This window comes from Dermacentor variabilis, chromosome 10 (genome assembly GCF_050947875.1).
Source record: "Dermacentor variabilis isolate Ectoservices chromosome 10, ASM5094787v1, whole genome shotgun sequence".
Taxonomy (NCBI): domain Eukaryota; kingdom Metazoa; phylum Arthropoda; class Arachnida; order Ixodida; family Ixodidae; genus Dermacentor; species Dermacentor variabilis.
This window is the reverse complement of record NC_134577.1, coordinates 53,065,633-53,076,773: the sequence shown is the minus strand read 5'-3', so window position 1 is coordinate 53,076,773 and position 11,141 is coordinate 53,065,633.

Sequence of the window (11,141 nt, the reverse complement as noted above, 5' to 3'; positions counted from 1 at the left end):
AGGACAAGTCACAATTCATCCGTCACAATTGTCACAATTCATCCCGACCGTGCGTCATAGATGCTCAAATGTAATAAGTTCACTTTCTTGGGTCCCCGATTGAAAAATGCTGACCGAGTCCATAAATTGAATCAGGAAAGCTAAATTCATAAAGAAATACAGTGCACGTTTACTTCAACGCCGAAATCACAAATGTTGCGTTTGCCACCACTAACTCTCGCAGTCTTTGGCCCTCGCTTGAGGAATAAAAAAAGAATACCCACGCTCGCTTCAATTTTCTCGCACAGCAAGTTTGCAGCCGTACAACTTGCATAGTTTATAAATTTTGCAAGGCTACTATATGCATTTAGCCTTAAAATATCTTACTAAGTCCAGATATGCACGTCGTAACGTTTTCTGGGAAGTATTATCCGCGTAAAATATCGAGGTCGTGCAAGAATAGAACTAAGAACTTCGTCATAAACATGACAAATATCTGTTGATTGCCAAGTTCCCTCAATAACCCACGAGCACAACTGTAAGCGAAAGCTCCGCAGATTAGAAAAAGAATGTACTTATTGAAACATTACTAACAAACCTCTGTGAAAGACGTGTTTGGTAGTAATGTTTTCTGATGGGCGGCTTTACGACCATTTGCCAAGCACCTACTTAATTATGGCGCACTGTGCAAACGTGCTTTGCGCAAGGCAGCTGCCATTTCACAGAATCACAGCACGTGCTAAAAGAGTAATAAGAAACGCATTGAGATTGCGAGATGCCAACGTTCACTAAGTGAAACTAAAGCACTGCTTAACGGTAACTTATTAACAGCCTTCTTACGCAACCATTTCGTGCAAATGAAACCCGACCCACTCGTGCAAATGAAACCCACTTCCGCGTTCCGAATTGCGTTTGGCAGTTCAGCCTTTACGTGCGCCGTGATTAAAAAAACTAATTTTAACCTCTCATGGTCGACGTATATGTTAACGTGAGGCAAGTCACATCGCAGGTCTTCGTCGTTAGTACAGCTTCGTACTCTGCAGAAACTTCAACAGATTTGTGTTGTTCAAGCAATAGAGTTCCTCGACGCCGTCATCAGTGAGCCTAATGTCTGGCTTGGGAATCTCCAAGTTAAAAGAGCGTCCCCCACAATGTTTTTATCCCCTATACATAGACTTCAGCTTGTACCCATCGCGCTAGTTGAAATATCGCACGAATGCATATTTGAAGCGCGGGCGTAGTCTGCCAATTTGCTGATTCTCTCCAACGAAACATTATTTCGACGTGTTGCTCATGCATCAGCAAGCAATTAGCTATGAACAAGGGTGACTGGAGCTCTTGGCAGTAAAGTTCAAGTCATGCGTCATTACTTTTCCTCATTCCTTAATTCGAATGCGCACATAACGCCTACAGCATTCTTATCATTAAAGCAGTACGTCTTAAGTACATGTGCATTCTGAAAACACTATGACCAATCCAAGGTATTCTACGAATTGCTTACCCTACACATGATAATCTTTTCAAGAGAGCACATTCTTCTTTTTGCTTTCTAATCAGAATAACTACATAACTACTGCACTGATAAGTTGCTAAACGCACATGTGCTTCCTACTGCCGAAAAATTCTGTTAAGACAATTTCTGCACGATTAAATCTCTTGCTGCCATGCGCAAACATAATAAATCACGTTAGTGGACTAAGAACACATGTAGTGCACAACGTGGAAGGAAACTGCGCAGTCGACCAGGGCTCATTAGATATTCATGACAGTTAAGGGTGTGGGAAGGGTGGCCTGAAGTATGCACTATACCACTTGATTTATTTGACCGTTACGGGAATGTTTTAGAATCACCAGTGGCATTTAGGACAGTTCTACTTATCGAGCTGAAATAGCGGTAGAGATGTACGTTACTTGCTCTTTCTTAAAAGGTGTACATTGCTAGCGCGAAAATAAAGTGCACAGTAACAATACTCTGTAGCGAGAACTTTGTGTTTCTGGTTTGAATAGACGTGTTACAAATAATAAAACCGAGTTTTCCGGGTTTTTTTTTTTCAAGAATGATAAAATAGAATGTGCTTGGTTCCTGTGGTGTCTTTCACGAATGACGTAAGCCACCTTGTTTATATTCAAAGTATCCCTTTCCCCAGCACACGGTAGCCAAGCAGTACCAGCACTGGCTAACCTCCCTGTCTTTTCTTCCCTTTCGTCTCTCTGTCGCTTCAAAGGGTCCAAGGCAGATGGGTTGGGTAACCTGTGCAATGCCCAATGTGCATGGAATAATTGCGGCCTTTGCAATACACTACATATACAAGTGCTCCGGATCTTCATGAGCATGTTTTACAAGTGGCGCAAAAGTGACTTTGCTGCCCTGCGTAATTATACATATACCAGCAAGATAAAGTGCGGCAAGCCTAAAGGGAACAATATCGGTAATTTGTGGGCCAAAGTATACGCACATGCCCACACCACTGTCTGTGTAAAGAAATGGCTTTAGAAAGTGCTCGAAAGTGTAACGCGGCTGTTTCAGCAACGTTTTCGTATGTCTCAATCAACGCAGCGTTAGAAACAGAACTCATTTTTAAGAATACGGAGAATGTTCACTGCAACGTGTTCCAGAATTTCGGCATTCGTTCTTTAAGCAGGAGTGTTACGAATAATTACTGAACCCTCGTATTCGCAGTCTTTCTATGCGCGATAAAGCATTCGCCTGGCGTCCTCGATGAAATACACGCGGTAGTATCGTGTGTTTGGTAGCAGCAAGGGTCAGGTAAAAGTTGATCTGTAGGCAAGGTTAAAAGTGGGTTGGTAAAATCCGGTCATAACAAGAAATTACACTCCCCATTGCCCCCGAATGTTATGAAGAGGTCTATTAAGAGGTGCGAATTTAGCGTATTGCTCTGACTTAGTTGCTGCTGCCACACAAGTCAAATTTAGCAAGACTTTGTGGAGAACTACGGCAAATGTCTGTGGGAAGTTACATGGTCGCGGATAAAACACCCCCAGCCATTGCAAAAAATAGTTAATCAAAGGTTAGAAAATGTCGTTGCCAAACGACATTTTCAATGGCCACTGCCACCTTTGCTTCGAAATGTGCCGACGTAGTTATGTGTTATACCACGTTTAGCTTTTGCAAAAGGTGAGGCCTAGCCGCGGGCAACTTGTGAAAGAAATTTTCATGTTCGTGGCCTGTACAGAAAGGTCCGAAATAGCGGGGGTCCCTCATTGTCTTCCTACTTTCATGCGATCATACCGCCTGCGTAGGTGGTTTCTTAGATGTTCTCGTAGGCAACAAATGGTGTCTTTTTCATATTGGCGTGAAGTAAGAGACACACATGTTTTCAGTAATGCGTAGGCAAACTTTATTCCACCTGAATGACACGTATGTTAAAGTGTGTGCACTAATTAGAGCTTTGTAGTAAATTATGTATGCAAGCGATAAGGAGCTTCAGAAATGTAACGCATTACAAACAACGGCCTTTTCATGCCGCTGCAATGAAATAACTTTAGCAGGCACTATCACCAACGTTTATCGAACGTAAATTGTGTGTAGATGAATTACTGCATTAGTAAAGATTCCTTAAGAAGTGCTGGATACATTTATATATGTGCATGATTTCAAAAGGAGCAGTCATGTACGGGCAAATATTTTAAGTAGGTCAACCATTAACTCGGAACTGAAACTGTCGTTGCAGCTGCTCAACATGGTATTTCCTTGCTGGAAATTTGACTGTGTTTCTCAAAGGTCGCACAATTCGGTTTTAATTTTCATTTCTGCCGACATTTGCGTGGGACACCAGATAGATAGGACTTCAATAACCTTATTTATTTTGACATACTGCGGGCCTATTGTTGGTTATAACAGTGTTAAGAAAGAAAGTGGTGAACTGTAAACGCCGAGGCGAACAGTACGCCGACAGTTGGCACGAAATTAACTAGCGATTACATCTCCCAAATAAAAGGAAATATGACATGAAGAATTGCAGGCTCAGTCTCTAAATAGAGATAACAGTCAAAAATCTTAGGATACAGACATGTTAGTGATTCAAAATGACTCTTTAGTGTCCATCTCTCTGCTTTAGCGCGAAAATTTTAGCGGCCATCCAAATTCTTGAAAACTCGTTTTAATGATTTCTTCTGGCAGCATTCCTATCGCATTTATGCCTAATGTTATAGATAAGTGCTGTGCTGCGTCTGCTGTGTGACTTCTAATGCGTTATATTGGAAAGTTATTTACCTGAATAATGAAAATGATAAGGTTCCAGCGTTATAAAGTTTGAGTTGCAGATTCAAGCTGTTCGTCAGAAGCTTCACTTTGCTGTTGCTCGTCCGTCGTCCAGTGCGGAAGAATTCAAGATGGTCATAGACATAATGAACTGATATTTTACCATGACTAAATTATAATAGAGATGTTCTTTTGCGAAGGTATAAACATTCTTCAAGTCATTCCCTTACGTCATGTTAAAGATAAACACTAAATCACATTTTCTAGAACGTTCCCTCACTCACCACTAAACCTCTATTCGGAAAAGTGGATAGCAGTGCCACCCTTTGACGTAATGAATCACTGCTCTTGAATGACGCTCCGCAGTAATCCTGGAGAAGCGTAGAGTATTGTTGCCCTTAAAGGAGCCCAATGTACTCATCTCGGTTGAGTGAGAAAAAATTTTTGAGTTGATGGTCGTGTGAGAAAACGGGGTAAATCAGTCCGAACTGAAAACCTAAATGGAATTCGTGGGACACCAGATAGAGAGGACTTCAATAACTTTATTTAATTTGACATAATGTTTGATGACAATGTTATTGTACACCGGCATAGAAACTGAAATGGGGTATTGTTCTTTAACACTTGTATTATTGTCATTAGTGCTGACGTTCGTATACAGCATTGCTACGTTGCTGGAAACACCTCATTTTGGTGTCTCTCACGATTCACTTCAACTCAGTAATTTACACTTTGACAATTATACCAGTAAATGAAAATTGAGCTTTTATTTGAATTATTCGATGTTGCAGGAAAGAAAATGCTGTTGTTTTGTCAACTATACTTCCTTAACCAAACGCAATTGGCCTTATTCGTGTAGAACTTGTCCCTTTCTCGTTTTTAAGAACTTCTTGTTAACTAAAACGCTGTGTATCGGAGAGCGCTTCAGAAAAATGAGGCGTGCCGCGAATGGAAACCGGGAATTATGTGGTGCTAGATTGCGAGATATATGTAGGATATTTCTTCCGCAGCTCGATTCAAGCGCGGTGCCAAGCTGAAACACTACGAACGTATGAACGATGTTGCTGCTGTTGCGCGGGATAGATGAAGGCGATAGCGGAAACGTAGACCACACCGAAGGAAAGAGGGACGATGAGACGGTAGACAACGCCCCGCTGTTCGGCTTAGTCACCTAGCAACCGCCGAGAAAGTGCATTGCCATCCAGAAGTAGCAGAAGGCTGTCGAAGCATGCCTAACCTGCTCGCAGACGCCGCAGCTGCAGATACGGTGAGCATAACAAAATTTTTGTTACGAAGAGAGAAAAAAACTATTTCTTCTTGGGAACACGGACACAAACGTTATTATCTAAAGCGTTGGCATGGTGGTGAATGCACAGGACTTTCTCAAGTTTTGCAGAGAAATCAATATACTATATGGATTTATTATATGTACACGTTTCATGTGTTTCTTATCCAGTTCAGGGGGAAATATTGCGTGCCCATGTATGTGCCCTATGAATAGGCCTTGCTGCTTTTGTCGCTCGTACTTTCAGCAAAAATCACAAAAGAACTCATCTCACGATGAGTGACGATGTCAATGCGATTAGTATGGGAAAAATGCAGCAACACGCAGTATTTCTCTAGTCATGTTTACTTAGCATAAGTAGTGGTTACCAGGCTCCCGCTGCTTCGGCCTCGTGCGACACACTCCACTGTCGTCCTGTTTTGCTGTGCCACTCGCTCGACAAGCTCTTCCCCTTGCAAGGAGGCATGTCGACGACATTCTCATGCCAACGCATTGATGACGATGTAATGACGACGTAGTAATTGCGTTAATAGGACAGCAAAAACGGTATGATTACGACTGCATGACAGATGACTATCCTTAAATGATGACGATGACATAATGAGAGAGTGACGACGACATGAGGACAATCCTATGGCGACGAGTGTATGGCGACGATGGCGTAATGAGAATTGCATGATCACGAAGTCATGACGACGAAGGTTCACAATAGATCCATGATAGCGACTTGATGAGGTGGACGCAATAACGGCGATAGAATGAAAATGGTGGCACAAAAGTTGACAGTCACTTTAGCAAACGCTAAACAGTATAAACGCGAAACCCGGCGCGCTCTCACGCCATTCATTACATTACTTGACATTTTCATTCGACTGCGTTGCCACTTGTTTTCTACTACCAAAGGTCGTGGGGTCAAGTGCCTTAATTAATTGTACCTTAACTGTGCCTCAATTAACTTCCCCTTAATTAACACCGAAAGTAATGGATTCGGCTCTCGACCTTCACGATTTCAATTGGAATTCAACTTGGCGATATGGCCGGTTCGCCCATATACCCATGTTGGGTCGTGGGTTCAAGTGGCTTAATTAACTTCGCCTAAATTACCACCAAAGGTCGGTGGTGTGACTCTTGACCTTCGCGATGTAATTTGGCATCCAACTGGAGATATGATCGGATCGCCCACATCTCCAAGTGGTTTCGACTTCCACCAAAGGTCGGGGGCTTGAGTGCCTAATTATATTTTAAGGCCCCCTACTTTCCTTTCCCTTAAATACCTTCGTCTTAACACCACAGAATGTGCTGACGTTTTTTTCTTAACCTCCGCTTCACGCTGTCTCATAAACTGATGACCTAATTCGCCCTAATTAACACCACAAGTCGTGGGTTTGACTCCCTCCAAAGTAGAGGGCTCGACTCTTTATGAATTTCTGCGCCAGAAATTTTAGGGCCATAACGCCGGATAGTGTAAGGCTGGACACCGGATCCTTCGTACCATGAGCCGTCTAAGGTTTCCGCGTTAATAACCAGACAGACAGACAGACAGACAGACAGACAGACAGACAGACAGACAGACAGACAGACAGACAGACAGACAGACAGACAGACGGACGGACGGACGGACGGACGGACGGACGGACGGACGGACGGACGGACGGACGGACAGACAGACAGACAGACAGACAGACAGACAGACAGACAGACAGACAGACAGACAGACGGACGGACGGACGGACGGACGGACGGACGGACGGACGGACGGACGGACAGACAGACAGACAGACAGACAGACAGACAGACAGACAGACAGACAGACAGACGGACGGACGGACGGACGGACGGACGGACGGACGGACGGACGGACGGACCAGAAACTTTATTTTGTCCTAAGGGACTACGTTGTCGTAGTCGGGGGCCGCACCCGCGCCGGGGGCGGAATACCGTGATCCTCAGCCCTCTCGTAGGCCCTTTGGAAAGCCCGAAGCTGGACTTGAAGGTCGTCGGTCTTGACGGCTTCTTCCCAGACTTCTTGCCTGTTGAAAGGCGAGTGGTGCAACGCAGAACACTGTCACAGCATGTGGCAAACACACAGCAAATGTATCACCATAACGTACTATTAAAGGATCACCTTATTGCTTGCGCTTCATACATTTTATGCCACTTTTATTTTATTTCCAAGACCAGTGCCGGCCGAAACGCGCTTCCTCCCTCCGTCACTGCCTTTAATGACGGTGACAATTTCAAGACTACTGTATTTTCAGCCGCTTTTCAAAACCTGTTATTTATAGTTGTGTACTAATTTTTGTGTGCTTACCACTAGTTTCTGCAATGCCTTCGGGTCAAGAAAGTATTTGAAATAAATAAATAACTAACTAAATAAATAAATAGAAAGGATGTCGATGAGACGATAAAGGCGATAAAAGCCCATCGGGATGATGAATATCAGATGACTATTTCTGAATCATAGAGATGGTGTGACGACGATAGGATGACGATGGCGACGTAAAGACAAAGGGGTGATGACCAACTGTATGACAGCGATGATGCGACAAATACGGTATGAAGGGAAGCGGATGACAAAACGAGAATGACGACGATGATATGACAACTGATGCATGACCGCGGCTGTCTGACCACGACTCAAATGGCGACAACGACATGACAACACATAATCACGATTGAAAGACTACAGCATGATTAGGATAGAATGAAAAAGATGAGATGACGTCAATGAGTCGACGAAGACAGTATGACGACAATGGGCTAGTTGTTGAAGTGATGACGATGGTAAAATGCCAGGGCGATGACGATGCGATGACAACAATGGCATGACAACCAATGTTTACGACGACAGGTTCACGATGACGGCGTGTCAATAGTTGGATGACGCAGTTAGAATAAAGACAACGTAATAACCGCGACGGCATCACGACGATGGTGTGACAACAAATGCATGACGACGTCTTGAGACGACGCCGGGACGGCGATGGCATGACAGATTTTAACAATGCGATGGAGGCGATTGTATGACGACGACTGTATCACGAAGCGTGCATGACGGCAATGATATGGCGGCGATGGCGACGGATCGACGTGTGTTGGATTGCGAAGCTAGAGTGACGACAATGCTAGAAGGCTGGCTGGATGTATGCAAAGAATGCTAATCGCATTGAAAGCGGTGCACGTCGGATAGGAAACAAAATATTACGATGGCTTTCGATGGTAATGCGATTAGCACTGAAGCAATGTAGCGATACACCGTATCTCATAAGTCACGTTTATTATATGCCTGTTGTGGGCCACTATGAGCGTTTCCTGCTTCCGCTTTATAAGATATATGCTGTCGCCGGTATAAAACCACATTGCTGTGGCCCTCGTTTGCCAAAGCCTCTAGTGAATATGAATGAGTGACAACGATCGTAGTACGATTACGCAGTACCGGCGATGGAAGGACGAAGCCGGGATGAGTTCGATGGAATGGCAAAGGCCGTATAAAGACGACGGACTGACGACAACGAGACAGTTCTTCAGTAATGGCGATAGTATAACGAGTACAGTGGGACGAAGCGGATGATGACTGGTGCATGACGACAGCGGCGTGATGACAATGACGTGTCGATAATCAAATTACGAAGCTGTAATAACGGCCATGGCACAAACACTGCGGAATGACGGGAAGGGTACGACAATGGGTGCATGAAGTAACTCTGTGACGACAACGCAACGATGGCGATGGCTTGACAACGACGTCATAATCACGATTAAATGACGACAGCATGAATACGATGGAAAGACGAAGATGGAATAACGTTAATGAGACGACGTAGGTAGTACAAGGTCGACAGCAGGACACCAATGGGTTGATGTTTCTGAAGTGATCAGAAAGGTCACACGAAAGCGTGATGGCGACGGTTTGGCAGGTGTTGGATGGTGAAGTTAGAATGGCGATGATGGAAGCACCACAACATCATTGTGGTGACGGTAGTACAACAAATGCGGAACTACGACTTCTTGACAATGACGCGTTAATAACAATGTCATCACAACGGACAGCATGACGAGAGTCGCGAGGCAATATCGGAGTAAGGACAATAGAGTGACCGCTACCGAATCACGATTACGTCATACCGACGAATCCATGACGAGTGTATTACGACAACGGCAGGACGAGAGTCAGATGGCAACGATAAAATGACGACGACGCAACGACGGCGATGCCATCCTGACCCAAGGTATTAAACAACTTATGCCGCAGCATCAGCGTAGAAGGTGTGACGAAGGCAGCATGACAAGATTCAATCACGAAGTCTTAAATAGTGACGATGGAATGACCATGACGACATCCCGACCATGACCGCGACAACAATGGTCGACAATGATTGTACGACGAGGGTGGTTGGATGGCGACAGTAGGATGAAAAAGCAAGAATAGGAATTATGGAATCGCCACGAGAGCATCACGACGGCTGTATAACAAATGCATGATGACGACGCACTAACGGCGATGGCATGACGACGTTGACACGACCAGTGTCGGATGGCGAAGTTGAAATAGACGCCGGGAGAATGATCACAACAGGAACACGATGACGGTATGGCAAGGGATGTATGACGATGATGGCGTGACGATGACGGCTTGACGAGAGTCAGATGACATAGCTAGAATGACCACGATGAAACGACTGCGACAGTATCACGACGTGCACGTATCTATATGCTCAGGCTGTTAGACAACTTAGGCAACTTGGTGAGCTCATGGGTTCGTCTAAACACACATAAACTCTTGCTGAAATCACGGATGATATTCACTGGCTTCTTTGAACCAGTCTTTGAAAGTGACTAACGCGATGCATAAGCAATACATAACATCACATGGTGCATGGAAAATATAAATGTATAGGCATCACATTTCGCTGAATAATATATATCAACCACTTCTCAAAACCTTTGTTCAACATGGTTTCTCTTACCTTGCCGAAGGGTTTATATTCGCCTGATTACCCTGTCAGTTGGCGGCGAGTGCATTCAACTTATTTTAGTAAAAAATCTGGTTATAATGATTGAGCCTACTTTTGACTTGCGTATGCTGAGTTTCTAACACAGTGGAAGTAACCGTTCTCAGACAACCTGCCTTCTTGTAAGTCTTTCATTCGGTATGGAGAGTAGAGAGATCGACGACATTTCCGGTTATATTTGAATGAGCTAATAGGCAAAGAAGCGCAATTGTTGGGTAATAGTCTAAAGAAAGTAATCGAGGTCACCAAATTACAGGTGGCCAAGAATGGCCGGTTAGAAAACACGAAGCCGTCAGAATGAATAAGTGAATTAATCATGCAGTTCGCCTTGAGGAATATTTAGGCTAATAAATTTGCGCACTCCGAAAAGTGCGTATTTCGTCTACCGTAGCTCTGCGCCACAAGAAAATTCTAACGTAGCAACTGCGCTGAAACATGAAAAATGATTTACGCTTCTACATTTTCGCAAAGCTAAAGGATGACGGGGGAAGGCGGTACGTTGCTAGGTTGATTTCTTGTGGGAAAAAGCCACACCATTCATCGACGCGACAGTGCATTTCTGCTGCAGGGTGGGTGGACATCCGCACTTGTCATTTCGGTGCACACGCGATCGGTGCAGCGTCTCTGATACAATCGGCATGGC